We start from the raw sequence: 21,522 nt of genomic DNA on the forward strand, positions 1-21,522 counted from the left end.
CACTAGTAAGGTCTCCTAGGGAGGATTGTGTCCAGTTCCGAAGGACGCATCTGGAAAACTGTAGTTAATTCTCAGTATCATCATGAATGCATTTCTATGACTTTCAAGAACCACATGTAGCATTTATGTCCAGCCCTGTAGTCCGCAACGGATGTTTTTTTTTCCAAGTTATGAAAGGCAGATTGCTAAAACTTTTAAAGGCCACCGCAAGCATATTATGACACAATTTGGAGAGCCTTTTTGGGAGCTGTAGATCCAGTAGTGAGAAACACATCTGTCCAGTTCTAGAGACCAGATCGAGGTTTCTGTGTCCACTCTATTTAGAGTGAGCCCCTAGTTCTGAAGGCATTGGCTGGCACCCAGATCAAAGGAGTACACCAGGATTGAAGTGCGATTCTACCGACACTGGGTGCAGCAATTATATTCATGCTTAACTAGAGAGTGTACATCGGGGTAAGGAAGTCTGTGGTATCCATACACAAGCTAGGGAAAACATCACATGTAACAAAGCTGCACACTCAAAGCGCTGATAAGCCGAGTTGTTTTAGCACTGTTTGGAATAGAGCATGCACAGCATTATATCATCGGCCACTTTAAACTTAAAGTAAAAGAGTTTACACCATTTGGTAATCTGTAAACAGAGATTATGGAAAGTGACTCTCTCCTGAAAGGTGATCTCTCAAAATATTAGGTTATCCTCTCCGCAGTTTTCCAAGCAAAGTAACAACAAACATTGGCAAAGCCATCAAGTTTGGTGTTGGTCCTCTGGCTTTTGGATTTTTCAATGTCTGTTTTGTCGTGGTTTTTGCAAGACTTTAGTGTTGGAGAAGCTGGCATGCCTTTATCCATCTAAAACATATATTATATATATATATATATATATATATATATATATATATATATATATATATATATATATATATATATTCTAAAAACAAAAATGTTTTTGGGGTCTAAAAAATGTCATAGTAGTCGCTGATATTTATGGGAGCTATTTGGTGTATGAACGTACTCCTTTTGAAAGAGCAGAATGCGGTCACTCACAGTGAAGTTAACCAACTGCATAAGTAGGTTCACCCACTGCACCATGCTGTATGCTGTAGTGGACGCAAATAATATGTGAATTACACATTAACAGACCAGTGGATGAAGAGGGCTGTCAGAAAGCCTGTACATATGTACATATATTATGCGTATACTTTTAATAAAATCAAAAGGTCTTGGCTAACGCCAGACCTAAACAGGAGGGCACCAAATAAGGCAACCAACGATAAACATTTTAAATAGCAGTAGCATGAACAAAGCTACATTTTTGTCCAACCCATGACACACAGCAGTATGCATCTGTAAACATTAACATGAGTGTTAACTGAATTAGGGAAGTGAGGTACAGTCTTGCGATGGTAGGATGGCGTGAGAAAGACTTTAAATCTAGGAGCAGTTGTAGAAAATCCTCCTGAAGGCATTAACAAATGCCTCTTTTCGCACTCCCCAAAGCACGGATGATAAGACCTCGCTGTTGCATCGACCAATTCTGTAAAAAGGATTGTACGTGGAAGCGGTCACTAATTCTTGCACAACATATTCAATGCTGTTTTAAAAGTGACGAGAAATTGCATATGGTGTGGTTGGTGACAAAAAGTAGTTATTGGCAAGAAGTGTAGAGGGGCTGGCTAGAGTTGTAAATAACCTGAATGCATGCAAATATGGGGTCCACCTTGGATTACGAGGGTCAGCAAGTGTCCGAGGTAATAAAGTTTATTTTTTCTTCTTGAAAATAGTCATACTTTCATTTATAAATAAAGTGCAAAACAGATAGTTTGAAGGGCAGCCAAGCTGATGAGGACCTTGCTCTACTGTGACTCCCTGAGCTCCTCACTGCTCCCGAAGCGGGATTGCTCAAAACATAACCTCATGCTGCGCACTCCAGGTAGAAGTCTGCTTTGAAGGACTACAGTGAGAACAGCAGCTCCAACTATTTGTTCAGAAATGGAAATGTCCCAGTTGCAAGGCAGCAAAGCACTGATTTGCATAAAAGAATCAGTCTACCAAAGTTACAAAGATGTGGACTGACATACATCCAAACTAATAGAAGCACTCCTTAGCAATGCAAGAATCTGAAGATCCCATAACGTTCTGCCCTGCAACCAATTTCTTGAAACACCAATGCAATAGTTACCTTCTACTGGTGCTCCACAAAAATGCAAAACTGATGAAATAGGATACCCAAACGAATTACCTATAGTTAACACTGACGCCAGGATTTTCATCCATCGCTTTATTTTCTGAGAAGTGTCAAATCACGAAATAGCAAATTGAGAAGTCTACAGAAATCAAGACCCAGAATGGAAAGCAATTTTGTGCAGTTCCCAAAATTCAGGAACAGTCAATCTGTTTCCGACTTACTGAAGGGACAGAGTGCAAAAGTTGTACATTTATCTCCAAGTTATGGATTAAATACCAGAACACTTTCTGCAATAGGCAGCCGGTACAGAATGTCAAATGTTGACATAATATGTTCAGGTTTGTCCATTGTCTCACATTACATGGCAGGGGATAGTCTTTTAAAGAAGTCTGTTAGCAGTACATGGTGTTAGCCCATATTGCGACTCAGCCCAAAGTACAAACTTCAAGATCAAATGTGGATTACCATGAAAATCAGGTGGCAATCTGGAGAGAGAAATTCTCTCCTTGACAAAGCATTAACTGCCATTGGTGGGCTAATTGCTAGTGTGCCCTCTTCCCAAACTTGGTGGTGGTTCTTCAATAGCAATGGGACTGTCATCCTCTGAAATTTCACCTGCCTTTCCTAGCTCTTTCACATGAAGCGAAGTTTAAACAACTCTAGTCACCTCTAGTGCTATTAAATTAACCATGTGTCGCAATACCTCCACAAAATCTGGTTTTCAGATCCTGCCAAATAACAAAAGTATTGGTGAAATTAGGGGTTTAGAAAATGCTTCATTTACCACTAAACGTCATGAAAGATCATTGAGGGAGAAACCCTGAACCTTCTTATAAAATGAAAAATAAATAGTAACAAGCATGTAGCAATGCTTTCATCCATGAGAGGAATTAAAAAGAATACTTGGAGGGGACACCCCCAAACTTTTGCAAAGTGATTACTGATGTAAAGTCCTCATAAAAAAACCTTTGGTAGTAGATTTAGAAAAAAAATCTGAGGAGCATCCCAAATCTATCAAATTTTGCCCAGCGCTTTCTGTACTGAAAGGTACCTCAAAATGATGTAATAATAACATTAAAACGAATAATATAAAATAATAATAAAAAGTAACTGTTTGAAGACTGGTGGATGCCAAAACTTCCATGGTCTTAAAAACGACAACATTATTTTGCTGAAGATGAACCCAAAAATTACCTACATAGCACCATCCTCCTTTGGTGAGAGGATGCAGTTTTTCATCAGAGGCCGTTTCAAAATTAATTTGCAAAATAGGATTATATTTATTTCACTGGACTGATTACAGACCTCAATCAAGACAGTTTATTAATCACTCACGTTTCCCCCCAGACAAGTAACTAATATGGTGTGCTTTAATAACCAATACAAATCTTCAATGTCAGTTATTTGCGACTTGATGTCCAAGGTCAATTGGCTCAATCAGTTCCATCTTCCCTAGAGGCAGGAGCTGCCAGGCAGACGAGGAAAAACCAAACGAGAAGACACATTTTCAACAAGCATTTAAAATGCAATGGTTTTGCCTTTGTTAAAGTTTGAGCTATTGGCAATGCTCTTGACATTATTTTTATTTATGTTTTTTTTTAACATAAATAAATGGCATTGTCATTTGCAATGCCACTAGCTTTATCTTTCGCAAATGACACCCACGAACACCTACAGAGAGCCCCCCCAACACTCACCCACACAGAGCCCCCCCACACACTGCGAGCCCCACACACACTGCGAGCCCCCACACACACTGCGAGCTCCCTCCACACACTGCGAGCCTTCTCCACACACTGCAAGCCTCCCCCACACACTGAGAGCCCCCCCCACACACTGAGAGCCCCCCCCACACACTGAGAGCCCCCTTATCGTAACGGACCTTCATGCTCTCACTAAATCTAGAGTTGACACGAACACATGCTTGTGCTCAGCTGACTCTCAGCCCCACGATTAAAGCACGATAAAAGAAATCTGGCATCGCACAGAAACAGGGCATCCTAAATGTACACATTGACGAATTACAATAAATAACAGAAAGGCCTTAACAAAGCTTACATGCGCAAACATTTACATCTTAAATGCACAGTTTGCCGATGTATAACTTTGCACTGAAAGTCGTCGGATCTGACCTTATCCTAACGATCCTTCATGCTCTCACTAAATCTAGAGTTGACACGAACACATGCTTGTGCTAAGCTGACTCTCAGCCCCACGATTTCAGCACGATAAATAAAATCTGGCATCGCACAGAAACAGGGCATCCTAAATGTACATATTGACGAATTACAATAAATAACAAAGGCCTTAACAAAGCTTACATGCGCAAACATTTACATCTTAAATGCACAGTTTGCCGATGTATAACTTTGCACTGAAAGTCGTCGGATCTGACCTTATCCTAACGGTCCTTCATGCTCTCACTAAATCTAGAGTTGACACAAACACATGCTTGTGCTCAGCTGACTCTCAGCCCCACGATTTCAGCACGATAAATAAAATCTGGCATCGCACAGTAACAGGGCATCCAAAATGTACATATTGACGAATTACAATAAATAACAGAAAGGCCTTAAAATGTAAGCATTTGTTAGAATTTGCAAAGTCCAGGAATAAAGTTGACATGCGCAAACATTTATATCGTAAATATACCTATTGACGATGTACAAAAAAGAACTCAAAGGCATTAAAAAAAAAACATGGTTAAATTGGCCAAATGTATATGCAACACAATTTAAATGTAAAGTGATACGTATTCTTACTGCTTTGTATGTGCGTATAAAACAGAAAAATGTGCTCGTAAATTACCTGAATAAGTCACGGCAGGATCAAAATTCCGCCAATAGCAGCGCGTCCCGAGCAGGAAGGCAGATGCCGGCAATGCCGGACCAGATTCAGGGGCGTTCCCGAGAATTGGGAGAGACTGAACAACCAACAAAGCGCCTAGAAGATTGACTAGCACCAAAAACAATAGCCTGTGACTTAACCCTGGATCGAAAACCCAAGCACTAATGCAAACAATGGCACATCCCTGGATGAATCATCACTTACACTGACAACAACCATACATACGACCCACGATCACACCAAAACTGGTTGGTGGATCGTTTTCCTTAGGAGAGAAAAAACACCGGCTAACCCGCTGCTGAAAAAAACTCAGGACAGCGCAAACACGCCAGCTCGCGAAAAACACTTGAGCAAGGGGGGCAACTCTGAGATAGTAAGGAGAAAAGCAAGACAGAGAAGGATCCCACCAAGCAGAGAAAAGACTTACCACACACCATGCACCAGCAGCACATCACAGGCTCAAAATCTGTCAACACTATTATAGCCATGCACAAGACACACAAGACACACTGTTTCTAGACAGTGGACAAGCCTAAACTCCACTCCTAACCATGAACATATTCTAGTCTGGGACAACCCAGTGTTTGGCAATACTGAGCAGAGGACTCCAGTTCTATGAGAAAACATAGCTCCAGGACAGCACAACTCCGGGCCATAAACATGCAAAGCAAATAACAGCTGTTAAAGCATGGAAATCAGCGAATTGCATATTCTACAGCAACACATTCTGTGGCAGGTCATGTGATCACTCATTAATCCACATGTCCCATGTCCTTTGCGTGTATCTTGCCACTTATATTTTGCAAAGGAGGGACGGATTCAAAGTGGACAGGAGCGACAGATATTGCCGAGAGGAAAAGAAAGCGATCCCTGTAGGGAAGCTCGAAGGGTCATTGATCGTGGTGGGTCAGTAATGCAGGGGAGGAAAGGAGGGAGGTGGCAAGGTAGGGAGCATCGGCGCGTAAATGGTGCCAGGGGGACAGCTTCTAAAACAGAGAGAGATACACAGTGTGAAGGAGTGCACCAATTTTTTATTCCCATTGAGAGGGGCCTCGTGATTGCCAAGGGGGGCGGGAATGGGAGCAGGAATAGCTGAGGTCGATTGATACTTGTAGCGCAGTAGTCGACACCTCTTCTTGTAAAGTTTAAATCCTCACTTTAATCAAATAAAAAAAAACATCCTTTACAAAATGATGAGAGCTACTTTCTTAGATCATGGCATTAAATGCTGACCATGATCGGTGTATCCAATGGGGTGCTGACTTCCAGAGGGCAGCAGAGAGTTCAGTGAGTCCGATCCAGTGCTTAATTTGTCAAATATTAAGTGCCGGGGCTCCCGTCGGGTGGCCACTGCAGCTAGCATCACACATTGGCCCGGTCAGCTGCCAAAGACAGTAACAACACAACTACTAACCATCACACTCTTACAAGGACGACAGTTCATACTATTGCGGTCCCCCAAAGATATAAGAATGGCGCGCAGCAGTGCTTTGTTAAGTTGCTTCATGGGAATAGTGTTTCTTGCATAGTACTTAGCGACTGCGTTGTGGGACTTCATAGCACTTTAAAAGCTACTCGGTGGTGCTCATTTAATTGACTTCAAAATTAAGAGGTAGAACAAAAGAAAGAATCTCGTGGTACTGTATTCAAATGTTTGCTACTGGGCACTAACCCACTGAGCTATATTACGGGGGTTCTAGCTTGAAATTTAAGACAGTGTAGAAGTGCAAGCATCTTAATTATTTCAGATGGGTAGCTGCCAGTGTGAGTGAAGAGGACCCTGTACTTAATAGAGTCACAGACCCGTGGGAAGAGACTTAGGAAGGAAGGGGAGATGTCTGTGGGGTTGATTTATTGAAAAGTGTGCTTTAACTGTGCGAGAGTAAGAGGAACGGTGCATGTGGGGCGAAGTGGCTGTGGAGAGAAATGGGGCTGTGTCTATAGGAAGAGAAAACCGCTTAATTTTTGTTTTTATGAAGAGATGTGATCAACCATCCAAACCAAATGAAGATGTATTTGCACGATAAATGGACCAGGAGGTGAAGGGCAGGGGGCTTGAGGGGGGTGCAGTGAGGCACTGAAGAGGTTACCGCACTTATTGGCAAAAGGGGCATGGAGAGGAAAGTCGGACATTCACTTCCATGCAGAGTTATGTACCAATGCCCATGGATAGTGGCAAGCTGTCTGAATAGCAGAGCGGCCACATCCAGTCCTTTCAAACCAGGAAGGGCTTCAATGAGGCTTCAGATTCGCCAGCGAGCCCTGGTGGTGCGCTGTGGAGATGGTGATTTTATAGCAAAGCCCTGGGCCTAGAGGAATTATTGAACAAGAGGACCATGGTAATGCGGATTACATTCTTAGAACCAGAGAAGGCATGTTGGGCTAAGCTGAAGGCTACACAGGCCACGCCTACACAACCACTCACAGGAAGAAAAATGTTTAACGGCCCATGCAGACCAGAATTGAATACAAATTTTCCAATTAACATTTTTATTCCTGTGAGTGGTTGTGTAGGCGTGGCCTGTGCATTGCTTTGTCCAGGGGCCTTTAATGCTGTTAAAACGACCGGCATGCTCCAGTGCATTAGGGGCTGAGTGCTCCCTGCTTTGGGTTTACATTTTTCATATTTTGTTTTAATGATACTCCCAATATGGATTTTGCTCTGTAACTCATCGGGAGAATATGATTAATCAGTAGACATGTAGCATAATGCATTCGTATCACACCTGTTTATATAGGTCTTTTCTGCAAGGAAATATTTAGTCATTAACTATTTATGTATTGTTTTCCGTAGCGCCATTTCCACCACGTCCAGGTTTCAGAGCGCCATATATTGCATTGTGATACAAAAGCAAACATGTGATGACTGTATGAATTTTAATATTAATATTGAGTAAAGCGATCAGGACCATAAACCCGTGCAGACGGGTCAGGAGCATGAGAAATTAAACGTGGCATATAACAATACGTTTAAATAAGTACAGCTAAACATCAATTATGCCCTAGTTTACTGATTTTAGAACTTCTACCGCCATGATGCCTTCGGGCAAACGTGTGCAATTATAATAAATGAATCAAGTTTATAGATGACATAAAAAACATGACAAGTGGTTTCTGTTGCAAAAAAAAGAATAAAAACACACTAGATATATATCGGTGGGTAAAGTTACATGTTGCAGAAAGAGTTACTGTCCCCAACACGGCCACGCATCTTACCTAGCATGACTTCTGCCCGACTGCAGCAGGGACCGGGCTGCCCTCTATTAGTAAACTGAATCGAGACGCCATAATCCCGGGACTACACATTACTGACACTGCCTTTTCGTTTAAATTTACCCGAGGCCTGATGCGCAACACGCCGCTTCCGTCTTCTGCGGGCGATTTGTGCTGAGGCTGCGCAGTATGCTGGGGAGGGCCGAGGGCGAAAACAGTGATCATTGGTCCGACTGGGGAACCAAACTTGATGATTTGCCAAGGAGGGACGGGGAAGACTAATAATTTTTCCAGGCGTCATTGGTAGCACCGTAGCACAGCTGTGATTGATTGTAGTGACCCGAAAGCTGAGGCAAGGGACCCAGGCGCCGATTTCTGACACTGTGTGTGTGTCTCTTAATAGGTCGGGCATCCGCAGGGTCCAATTTGAAATATTTAAAGGACATTCACGTGCAATATCAGCTCTGCGCCGCCACCAGGGAGACCCATGTGAACTCAGTGAGCACTGAGCAGGCAGCAACTAATATGCTCGTAGACCCAGCCCTGACAAATAAGTGCCGGTGTGTTGACCATGAAAGAACCAATCACTGGGAGCAAAGATTCCGGCGTGGCGGAAAGTGATTCTTGGTTGAAGGGGGGAGAGATTCCTGGAGGTACAGCGACTCACGTGGGTGGGTTGGTGTTGAGTATCCCGCAAGGCCCCTCCCACTAGCCTTCCTCAGTAAATTTGTTGAGACAGCAGCTCCGGGTCTCCGCGAAGTCGGTGTTCATGGCAGAAGTAGACGACTGCAAACCCGGCCTGGACAGACTCTCGAACAATGGAGCGCGCGCCTCACGCAGCAAGCGTCCCTGCTCCTCTGTGTCCCGTAAAGATAAGACGCAACTTACGTTTCCAACTCACGAGCCCATCGCACGAGACACAACAAGAAAATGCCGCCTCCCGAGGCGCGAGACAGAAACAATAACAAGCTACAGGAAGTACAGCTCTGAGCGGAGATGGGCGGGGGCTCTCGACCAGCAGTGACGTCCACGCAGGTCAACCAATCAACGCTAACAGACAGGAACCCTACTCGACCGGCCGTGCTTGCAATTGGTCCTAGCTGTTCGTTACAACTGTCAGGAGGAGGGACCACTAAAATGTCTAGGTCAATCGGAGCAGTCACCGTCGGGCAGTCGCCCCGCCTCCCCAGCTTTCTGGTTTCGCCGGCGCGTCCCGAGCAGGAAGGCAGGTGCCGGCAATGCCGGACCAGATTCAGGGGTGTTCCCGATAATTGGCTTTCGGCTGACGTAGCGTGACGTAGCCAAAAGCCAAAAATTCTCGGGAACGCCCCCGAATCTGGTCCGGCATTGACGGACAGGCCCGTCTTCCAATGGCTAGCCTCCATTTATGGAGCTAGCCAATGGAAGACGGGGGCCGTTCCTGTCTCCCCTACTATAGTCATTAGGTTTTTGCCTGCGCGAAAAAGATGCGCAGAGCGCATCTTTCGCCAGGCAAAACCTAAAAAAGTGAGCTACGAACTTTGACCCAACAAGTGGATATTCCAGACGACAATTCTGGGCTTCAGTCTACAACTTTTGAGAAATCAGTGCAGGCTTATCTGTCTCATTAATTTCAAGAAGTTGCTGGGCAAGCCAATCCACAAGACTTATTGTGATGGAGGTTCTGAGGCTCACACAGGATATACCAAAGGGGATGATGGGAGGAGTGTTGAACAATGCAAGCACTCACACCCAGTCAACTGATCTGGGTTTAATCCATCATCATTCTTTAGCTCACTCTGCCACCCAAGTTCAGACATGGCCATATGCAAATCAGTCTGACACTGTGCCTCATGGGAACAGTCCAGCCCGAACTACCAAGCCATGTCTTCCCTGGACCGGAAACAATCATCCTGGGACCGGTTTCTGGCTAATCAGCCGTCATCAGCCAGGCTAGTTTGAATCCAGTGGCAAAGTGAGCAAGGGACCCACGTCTGGGCATACCCTGCCAACTTAGGGCGCCGAAAGCGAAACCAAAAGGGATGATGGATGGAGTGTTGAACAATGCAAGCACTCACCCCCAGTCAACTGATCTGGGTTTAATCCATCATTATTCTTTAGCTCACTCCGCCACCCCAGTTCAGACATGGCCATATGCAAATCAGTCTGACCCTTGCCTCATGGAAACAGTCCAGCCCGAACTACCAAGCCATGTCTTCCCTGGACTGGAAACAATCATCCCGGGACCGGTTTCTGGCTAATCAGCCGCCATCACCGACGTCAAGACTGATTTGCATATGGCTGGGTACAAACTGGAATGGCATGGTGAGCAACAAAATGACGGATTTCGGCCCAGATCTCTGTGCTGGGGTGAATGGATGACATTGTTCTGCTTTCTGTCCATCAATTGTTCTTTTTGCATTTGTCACACTGGATATAGTCAAGTCGATAAGACAAAATTGGAATTCTCTGAGAACATTAGCAAGAATAGTTAGTTCAGTTGATATTTTTCGGCATTTTTTTTTTTTACATAATTATGGACATGTCATATACTGGATGTTTCGGAGCTCCAATCATGTATTTCTTGTTTAAATGTTAAATTAAGTTTAAGAACATATTGGCCATTTTATTTTTTTATTGGCAGGTTCAGAAATACAAAATACAAATTAAATTCACAATCATGACAGACTATTTCATCTTACATTATAATCTTCAGAATACAAATACATAAAAGCTGTGAATGAAAAACTAAATGATCTCGACAAATAACTAAAAATAAACAAGCATCCAGATTCTTCAATAGGCAGATTGAAAATGGCACTTGGGGAATTCCATACTGAGAACCTTCAATAAGCTTTCAGATAATGAGCACATGGCTGCCTCATCTACAGCCAGTTTAACGAGGAAACTTCATGTCTTGTTGAGTTTGTTGAGCAGGCCAGCCTGTTTAGCATGCCTTCTCTTTTTTGTAGAAAACACCCAGTTAACTTTTCCTTTGATTAAAGGTCAAGGTGTGGCTGATTGCCAATAGGTTGTAATCATTGACCTTGCAACCAGAATAGCAATAAACCTGGCCCTCCTTGCCCACTTTGAGGGTAGACCTAAATGGCACTCCTATTATAACTACCAAAGCATCTGGTGGGTTTACTTCGGGTAGGCATCTTGCATATAGCTGCTAACACCTTTTTCCAATAGGTTTGTTATCCTTTACATGTGAAGGCAAGAACCCTCCTCCCCACATCTTGGGCAAGTAGGTGGGCTATCTGGGTTTCTTTAATTTAAAAACACTGGTGTTTATTAAACCAGTCACCGAGCAAATCATAGCATGTACTTACAACTAGCCCCTTGCAATACTGGAGAGCTAAATTGGCTAACCTCCTCCCAATCATAAGAACTAGTCTGGGAGTTCCCTTTGTCACTTTTTAAATATGGATTCAAAAATTGTGATTTCTGGTGTTCCTTTAGTGTGGAGAAAAAAGACCCAATAACTAACTTTGAGCAAGAAGGCACGTCTTCTAAACATATACTCGACCATTACACTATATATTTACAATTCCTGATTTTCTTTAAGATGCTGAGCAGCTGACTGCATTCAAATTAGTACCACTCTCCCTGCCCTTCTATTTTCTAACGCAGGGCTTCTTGGGTAACAAAATGACTGTTGCCGATTTGCAGCCTACTTTGGCCAGTCCTACAGCCTTCCACGCTGGTGTACCTGTTTTGTCGTTCCTGGCAATATGTTAAGAGCAACAAGGGACCCCAAGTAAGTCAGCATAGGACCTCGGGGAGCATACTTTATAAAACAACAACGGTCCCATGCATTACAGGAATATGCGAAGCAAATGAATATAGACGAAATCAATTCTATATTTGGAGCGACTTGTCCAGCCGGACAGAGGTCTCAATTTTTTAGTCAATTGAAAATGTACACAGAAGAATAACCTTCAACAAATCACCAGTGTGGGGCACAAGCCTGTACCCAAACACAATCCGATCAGACCAGAAGGTAGAAGGACAGAAGACAGAACAGGGCTTTTAAGGCAAAAGCAGCGATTTCTGTAAAAATGCAAGTGTACAGAAAAGTCAGGCAAGCACCATTACATATACAGTACATATAGATAAAGTTTTTGTATAAGGTGCACAACAGGTCGACGGCGTTTCGGTCCCACTAATTAATCATGGGGACCATCATCAGGACATTTAATAAATGCCTTAAAGTTGTAAGCCTCTGATGCCGGGGTATGGTAATCCCGATCTGAACGAGCAGATAGCTGAGCGGAAGGGTGCCAGATAAGGCGGAACAACCTAGGATCGGGTGCTTAAACAAGATACCCGTGTTAGGATAGATTGTCGGTGCTGGGATCTGCTTCCAGGACCAGGAAGCAGATCCCAGCACCGACTAACCCGGTATTCCTGGCACCGCGGAAATCAATCTATCCTAACGCATGTATCTTGTTTAAGCACCCGATCCTGGGTTGTTCCGCCTTATCCGCTAGTAAGTACTTGCGAAATAGGGGGTGGGACGGGTAAGTAGGTCTCCCTTGAGGTGCAGTCCCGTAAGAAGTTGTGTTTTGAAGCTCAAATCCTTCCTTCACCAGCGCTCACAGTCCGTCCACCTCTCCGCTTTTTCCGCACCCTACACTCCCCTTCACTGTGGTGTCCCTCAAGGTTCGGCACTATCCCCTCTTCTTTTTAATTTATATCTCCAACCACTGTTAGCCACCCTCCGCAACTTCCCGGTCACAATTTATAATTATGCCGATGATCTGCAGCTAATTTTCCCTGTCGACTCCCTCCCCTCTTCCCGCACCAACTTCCAGTCCACCATGCTAACCATAGCAGAGTGGATGTATCACAGCCACTTAAAGTTAAACCCCACCAAGACCGAGCTCGTCTTGGTGGGTGGCCCCAATCACCCATGGAATGCTTCCTTCTGGCCTACATCTCTGGGGACGGCACCCACTCCTGTGAGCTCCGTCAAAAGCCTGGGGGTGATCATCTCCCAAGATCTATCAATGAGACCTCACATCAACGCGGTAACTTCTGCCTGCTTCTTCCACCTCAGGCGAATTCGCAAGATCAGCAGGTTTCTTAACAAAGAAGCCCTGACCCAGGTTGTCATTGCGCTCATCACCTCCAGGCTAGACTACGCCAACATCTTGTACGCAGGAATTCCTGCATGTCACCTCCATCGACTTCAGTTGGTGCAGAATCAAGCTGCCCGCCTGATTTTCTGCCAGCCCAAACACCAGCACGTCACCCCCCTACTCCGTAGTCTGCATTGGCTCCCTGTTTCAAAACGCTGCATCTTCAAACTGGCATGTACCACCTTTAGGGCCCTCGAGGACGCAGCTCCTAGGTTCATCTCATCAGCCTTGTCCCGTCATACTCCTGCCAGAGCTCTTCGCTCAGCATCTTTGAATCTCCTTGAGGTCCCCAGATTTAAAAGAAAAAGGCACGGTGGCCTGAGCTTCTCTGTCCTGGCTCCCGCCACCTGGAACGCCCTACCCCTCTCTCTTCGTCTCTGTCCAAAGTACGATAGCTTTCGTACTCTCCTAAAAACTCTGCTCTTTCAAGCGGCATATGACTAATCCCCTTCCTGGATCACCTCAATCTTTATCAAGAGCGCCAAGAAACCGATGGTGATAGTGCGCTGTATAAATAATTTAAAAAAAAAAAAAATCAGGGAAGACGATGGCAGGCGGGGGAGGAGGGATTGGCCGGTAGGTCGGGCTCTCCCTCGAATTTCTACCTTTAGTCAGTAGATTAGTGTGGGGGCAACAAGCACACTGCTAGTTGGGGATAACCGCAAGCTACATGCAGGGGTGCAGGGTAGGGGTGCAGGTTTGAGAGTTGGGAAATTTTTCATATTTCGTATTGTTGTTGGCATCACTATTGTGTTTAATGTGCAGCTTACAGAAGATGGTCACTTCCTTTTCCTACACTATGATGGGGGGTAGTGAACTGAAAGTTTTGAGTTGGAACATGAATGGGTTAGGGGACAAAATCAAGCGTAGTGTGGTCCTGCAGTATCTTAAACGCCAAGCGCCAGATGTTGTCTTACTACAAGAAACGCACTTAGACGGAAATTTATGTAGAGCTATGCACAGAATGGGGTACAAGTTGGTGGCTCATGCGGGATTCACAACTGGGTCCAGCGTGGTGGGCATCCTGATTCGGAAGGCGCTCCCTTTGGTGATAGACTCCACGTGGGAGGATGACAGGGCAGGTACGTTCGAGTTACAGGTCGCTGGGAGGGGCTTGTTCTTACTCTCTTGTCTGCCTATGTCCCCCCGGGTATGCAATCCACCACATTCGTTGACCTGGGAAAACTTCTGCTCAAACTGCTGGTTGGGCTCTTGATCTTGGGGGGTGATTTTAACGCAGTGCTATCCGGAGACATGGATAGACACCCCCCACGTGATACTGGGCGTACTCAACGATGGCTACCCGACTTTCTTGAGGCATTTGGGTTAGTGGATAGTTGGAGATTGCTCCATCCTGACCAGAAACAAGACACATTTCACTCTGGCGCCCACGGCAGCCTTTCCCGCCTGGATTATTGCTTGGTCCCAGCGGCTCAAGCGCCTTGCATTTCTGAGGTGATTCATCTTGCGAGGGGGATTTCTGATCACTCCCCTCTCTGGTTCCCGTTTCGTGTCACATCGGGTACGGCAGGTAGGGTGGCACCCATTAACCCCTGGTATTTATGTACTCCCAAACTCCGTAAGGACCTTATTAAGGCATTAGATGATTATTTTAGGGATAATGAAAGATCTGTGTCCTCCTCTGTGTCTCTTTGGGAAGCTTTTAAGACGGTTATTAGGGGTCAGGCCCTCTCACTGATAGCTGAAACAGGGAAGGAGAGGAACAGAGAGGTAACTGAGGCAGAGATTGAGATTACTAGTCTGGAAGGAGAATTGGAACAGGAAGTAACAGACTAAGGGCCAAATGTATCATCACCACCATTTGCCATTTCTAAATAGCGATTTTTAAGGAATATTTCCAATTATTCCTTTTTTGCGAATTCGCAATTTGCGAATTCGCAAATAAGGAATAATTTCCCATTTATTTCTATGGGCCAGGAGGCCCATAGAAATGACTGAAATAATTCTCAATTTGTGAATTCGCAATTTGCTAATCGCAATTAGAGAATTATTTCAAGGGTGCAGGGGTGTCTCAAGGACACCCTGCTGCACCCCTGAAAATTACATGTGTGTGCATATGGCGCACATACATGCCCAATGGGCATGTATGTGTGTTATAAGCCACCCTCACAAATGCACAATTGTGCATATTTACAAGAAATTGCAAATTCCCACCAACTACAAGTTGGTGGTAATTTGCGATTTCTAAACCTGAATTCGCAATTTTGAAAAGCTTCATACATAGCATTTAAGGAATCGCAAAATTGCGATTCCTTAAATGCTTAAGCAAAATAAGGAATCGCAATTTTTTGCGATTCCTTATTTTGCTAATTTTTCATACATTTCAAAAACCGGAAAAAAGGACGTTTGCGATTCGCTAAGGCCGAAATTCGCAGAATTTCGGCCTTAACGAATCGCAAGAGGCTTGATACATATGGCCCTAAATTACATGTTTTGAGCCTTAACCAGCATGACTATAGAGCTTTGGTTACTGAAAGGGCTAGGGCTCTTGGAAGGGAGTAGCAGGATAGATTATACGACCTTGGGGACAAGGCGGGGAAATTTATCGCTTGGTTGGACAAAAAGGATAGATCAGAGCATGTACTCCCGGAGCTTATTACAGAGGAGGGGGAGTTGCATACGGAGCCCCAGAGTATTGTCGATAGTTTTGCGGCACATTTCTGAGCTGTTTATACCTCAGTCTCGGATCGACCGGAGGACTCCCATTTGCTGCTCCGTGATATACAGCTCCCTCGTCTGTCCGGTGAACACCATGATTTCCTGGATAGATGATGAAATAGCCCAAGCTATCCGCTCTTTGAACTCGGGTAAGGCCCAGGAACCCAACGGGATCCCAATTGAGCTTTACAAGCTTTGGCCTGATAGGCTGGCTCCCTACCTTAAGAATATGTTTGTTGAAGCCCGGGAGAAGGGAATTTTAACTTTTGTCCAGAGGGTTGCGTCGGTGGTGGTGATTCACAAGGAGGGTAAGCCCAGGACTAACTGTGCCTCTTATAGGCCTATTTCTTTATTGAATGCTGAGCCCTAAATATTGGCCAAGCTACTATGTAAAAGGCTGGTGAAAGTGGTAAGCGGGCTGATCCACCCAGATCAATCGGGCTTTATTCCTAATCAATGACTGAAGGTCCATCCGTGGTGTTGATGTGGTCTAGCGTACATACTCTTGCTATGAGACTGAAGGAAATATATCACAATTTAAGCCAAATACATGTAAATAGAAGAAGGATTAAAGAAGAAAAAAACTATGTTGATGAGAGGCTGCCCTTTAAAACCCACCATATTTGATGTGATGTATTCTGGAAAAGCCCCCGCCTTTAAACCAGGGTGGTGTAGAGGACTCATTGGTGTAATAAAAGTATTTACATCTTCCCAACTTAAGATCCTTTCATTTTGATGCGAAACGTTTGTTATTCAAATAACCGAGCAATGCACACCAAATGATTCCATGAAATGCACATTCTTGACAATACTGTGGAGTTATTTGCGTCATGCAAAAATAGCCCGACTGTCACAGTCAACAACTTTTACAGCCCATCACATTTTAACTGCTTGTTAGCATGATGAGAGGCTAGACTCGCTGTTCACAACGAATTGAGCGGCCTCCTACCCCCGAGGGCTGGAAGAATGATTTAGATTGGTGTATGTTCCGTGAGAAGACTGTTTACGTGGGAAGAGGCCGCCCACGAAAGTGGGCTTTAATATGGGGTTCCTGGAACACATATAGAGGACAGATCTGTGTGCCACCTAGGAATGCTGTTTTTGAAGTACCCCCATCCCCGTGAGGTTCCTGATATGTTTGTATGATGATCTCCTTTACCACCAAAGATGTTATAGTAACATACATGTGACACAGCTGTAACTGTATTTGTTTGATGCCTTGTTTAATAAAAATATATTTTTTTTAAATATAGGAGCTGGGTTTTTGATTTGTTGATTTTATATCCCCCTACTTCAGCACGATTATTGATTGTTTTGAACATCGTCTCAATTGATGGAGCCTTGAAGGGAGTATAAATCAAGAGTTCGCCAGCAAAGTGTTTGAGTTTTGGCACACCCGGGGCTTTTGCCTCTATCTGGAGGAGGCTCTAATAGCTATTGACCACCCCTCGGTGTAGGAATCAAATAATAGGGTGACAATGGGCGCCTTAATCTAGTACCCCTGGAAATCTGAAATCTCTTTGAGCTTTTCACCATTGATTATGAGTGAGGCTTTTGCACCTTTGTAATGATTTCTCAAGGTATTTATAAACTGGCTGGGAATTCCCACTTTTCTTAGTACTGCAAAAAAAAAAAAAATATATATATATATATATATATATATATATATATATATATATATATATATATATATATATATATATATATATATATATATATATATATAGAGATCAGTGTACTACGTCAGAAGCTTTTTTCACACCTACAAAAATAAGAGCTCCTGGAACATTGTTAGCTGAAACATAATCAATTACTTCAACTAAAAATAGGTATTGGTATACAGCTGTTCTCCGAGCAGAACGCCATTTTAATCTCCCCTTGCAACAATCAATTTGGCCAGGATTTAGTAGTAGAACGGAAAAGCGTTATAGGCCTAAAAGAGTTTAAGTTGGCAGGATCCTTCCCTTCCTTTATAAAAAAAAAACAAGTAATGTTCCCTCGAATCAAAAGATAGGGAATGTTAGCTCCTGATAAAATATAGTTGAAGAATGTGTCACTGGGACCTTCAACTGTTCTTCAAAGATCTGGTACCAGTCAGAGAGAAACCGATCATTGCCAGCAGTCTTTCCCTGAGGAAAACTCTTAATTACGCCAGCTAACTCTTCCCGAGTGACTTGACTAACCGCCCAACCACTTCCTCTGCTAATAATCTTGGAGGGGACCATTTCTCTAGGTACTCAACCATGGTCGGACCTGTTCGTTCTGACGTTTCAGTGTAGATAACCTCAAAGTGCTTTGAGGCCTTATAGGATGCTCAGACAATGGACAGTCGTTCCTCTACACACCTAGCTGAGCTACTGAGCACTCATAAATTCTGTAAGAGATTCAATGGTAGAACTTCCCTTGTGGCTTTGCAATTTGCAACGCTAGAATCAAAGGGCCCCTCATGAATGCTAATAATCTTAATTTCGGCCAGCGAACGTGTGCCCTCATTTTCTTATTTCAAGAGAATTCCATACATCCATAAAAGTGCAGGAACTACGGCCTAGGAACCATATGCGATATATGTAGTTGCTCTTCCTAATCATTGACTGAAGGTCCATCCGTGGTGTTGATGTGGTCTAGCGTACATACTCTTGCTATGAGACTGAAGGAAAGATATCACAATTTAAGCCAAATACATGTATATATAAGAGGGATTAAAGAAAAAAAACGATGTTGATGAGAGGCTGCCCTTTAAAACCCACCATATTTGATGTGATGTATTCTGAAAAAGCCCCCGCCTTTAAACCAGGGTGGTGTAGAGGACTCATTGGTGTAATCAAAGTATTTACATCTTCCCAACGTAAGCTCCATGAACTCTTGGGTCTCTTCATAGAAAAATAAAATAACAGTCGCTTGATAAAAAAGACCATCATCATCTGTAGTTATGATGCAGTTAAGCTCAAGCATCTCGTATTAAAAAAAAGCCTCAGCAATCAGACATGACTCGCAAAGCATGGTGGCGGTCCAAGAGACACTAAGCCTGGAGTACTTCATTTCAAAGATGCATTCCAACTGGATCATATGACTCAGAAGATCTTTTTGAGGTACGGTTGTAAACATTCTGTTTTTTTTCTCTTCAAGATCCTTTCATTTTGATGCGAAACGTTTGTTAATCAAATAACCGAGCAATGCACACCAATGATTCCATGAAATGCACATTCTTGACAATACTAAGAAAAAAGAGATAACACGCCACTTTAGCACTCCTGTTCGTGTTCAGTTAGTGTACGCCATAAAAGTTCATCTGGCTATTTAGAGTCCAAACCCGTTGTTTTCAATAAGGTAAGTATATAATCATAGTTTGTACATTGTCCGTATTTGTATTCAATGCACACTCCAAGCAACTTTTGACGGTTAGGTTCAGAATACATTTGATATACTGAACACTGATCTTTTGCGCCAACTGCATCATCATTGAATATTATATGAACTGATTTAACAGCCTTATTATCACTAATAGAAAGTAAGGCTATCTACAGTGAAGAGAGATTACTGGGTGAAACACTCCCGTCGCTATACCGTGGTCCTTTACTGCATTTGTACGCGCATCCACTTTTCTTTGCCTTGAAAACGTCTCTGTGAGACGAAACACGTGTCGGCGGTGTGAGCTGTGAAGTTGTTATAAACTATTGGTATTTAATAAAAGAAATTTTGGAGGAATACAACCTGACTTGGATCTCTGAATTTGGAGTTATATGAATACAAATATGGACAATGTACAAACTATGATTATATACTTACCTTATTGAAAACAACGGGTTTGGACTCTAAATAGCCAGATGAACTTTTATGGCGTATACTAACTGAACACGAACAGGAGTGCTAAAGTGGCGTGCTATCTCTTTTTTCTTGTGATTGAGGCATTCGTGCCTTGTTGACATCCCTGGTGGTGGGTGTATATCAGGCCACTAAAGCACCCTTCTTCAAACAATTTAATACATTTTCTCGTTCTACGTATACGTCTGAAATAATTAATCTGAGAAGAATATTACTGCATGTGCGAACGTTTTCCCTTTTCAGGGGAACACTACCACCAATTCTTTTACTTGTATTCTTGACAATACTATTGAGTTCTTGGTGTCATGCAAAATAGCCCCACTGTCACAGTCAACAACTTTTACAGCCCATCACAATTTTAACTGCTTGTTAGCATGATGAGAGGCTAGACTCGCTGTTCACAACGAATTAAAGTTGTATTGAGGTCCAATGTAGTGTAAGGTGCAGCCTCGTTCAGAAATGAAACTCTGCACCTACATCCATACAAACCAATACTTCTAACACACTAAACCTCTCTTTGAAAGAGATGGTACGCATGTTGGATTCAGGAAAGGAACAAGAACTTAACCTTTGGCACACCTTGCAAGACTGGTCTTGTGAATCTGTCTCAGTCTTCCAGTCACCCCCACTCACTAAGCTCTCCACTTAGCCTTTCACAGATGCAGCACCATGTCTCCTCATCCATGCAGCTCTCCGCAGGTAAATGCAAAAACAACAATTGATAGACAGAATGCAGAACAATGTCATACATTCACCCAAGTACAGAGATCTGGGCCTAAATCCATCATTATTTTTTTCACAATGCCATTCCAGTTTGAACCCAGACATATGCAAATCAGTCTTGAACCTAAGCCCAAAGGGAACAGTCCAGCCCAAACTGCCAGGCCAGGTACTCCATGGACTGGACACAAGCATCCTAGGACCGGTTTCAGGGTGTCACCCCTCATCAGCCAGGATATCTTGACTCCAGTGGCATGGAGAGCACGGGACCCACGCCTGGCCATACCCATTCCACTCGGGGTGACAAATGCAAAAAGAACAATTGATGGACAGAATGCAGTACAATGTCATACATTCACCCCAGTACAGAGATCTGGGCTTAAATCCATCGTTTTTTTGCTCACCATGCCATTCCAATATGAAACCAGCCATATGCAAATCAGTCTTGACTGTGCCCAATGGGAACAGTCCAGCCTGAACGGCCAGGTCCTCCCTGGACTGGGAACAAGCATCCTAGGACCGGTTTCAGAGTTTCACCCCTCATCAGCGAGGATTGCTTGACTCCAGTGTGAAAAGAGAGCACGGGACCCATGTCTGGGCAAATGTCGCCATAAGTGAGAAGGGTATGCCCAGACATGGGTCCGGTGCTCACTACACCACAGGATTCAAGCTAGCCAGGCTGATGAAGGGTGATGCCCTGAAACCGGTCCCAGGATGCTGGTTTCCAGTCCAGGGAAGACCTGGCTTGGCAGTTCGGGCTGGACTGTTCCCACAAGGAACAGGGTCAAGACCGATTTGCATATGGCTGGGTCCAAACTGGGGTGGTGAGCAAAAGGATGATGGATTAAACCCAGATCCTTGTCACTGGCGGTGAATGTTTGCATTGTCTAGCATTCCGCCCATTAATTGTTTCCTTTGCATACTCCGCCG

General features: G+C 43.9%; 1 protein-coding gene across 3 annotated transcripts in view; it reads right to left on the reverse strand.

The window, feature by feature from the left end:
* PLEKHM2 (pleckstrin homology and RUN domain containing M2) overlaps window positions 1–21,522 on the reverse strand; it is a 285,917-nt gene that overhangs the window by 262,756 nt on the left and 1,639 nt on the right. The gene's annotated exons all lie outside the window — the stretch shown is intronic.

Source organism: Lissotriton vulgaris, chromosome 5 (assembly GCF_964263255.1).
Source record: "Lissotriton vulgaris chromosome 5, aLisVul1.2, whole genome shotgun sequence".
Classification (NCBI taxonomy): domain Eukaryota; kingdom Metazoa; phylum Chordata; class Amphibia; order Caudata; family Salamandridae; genus Lissotriton; species Lissotriton vulgaris.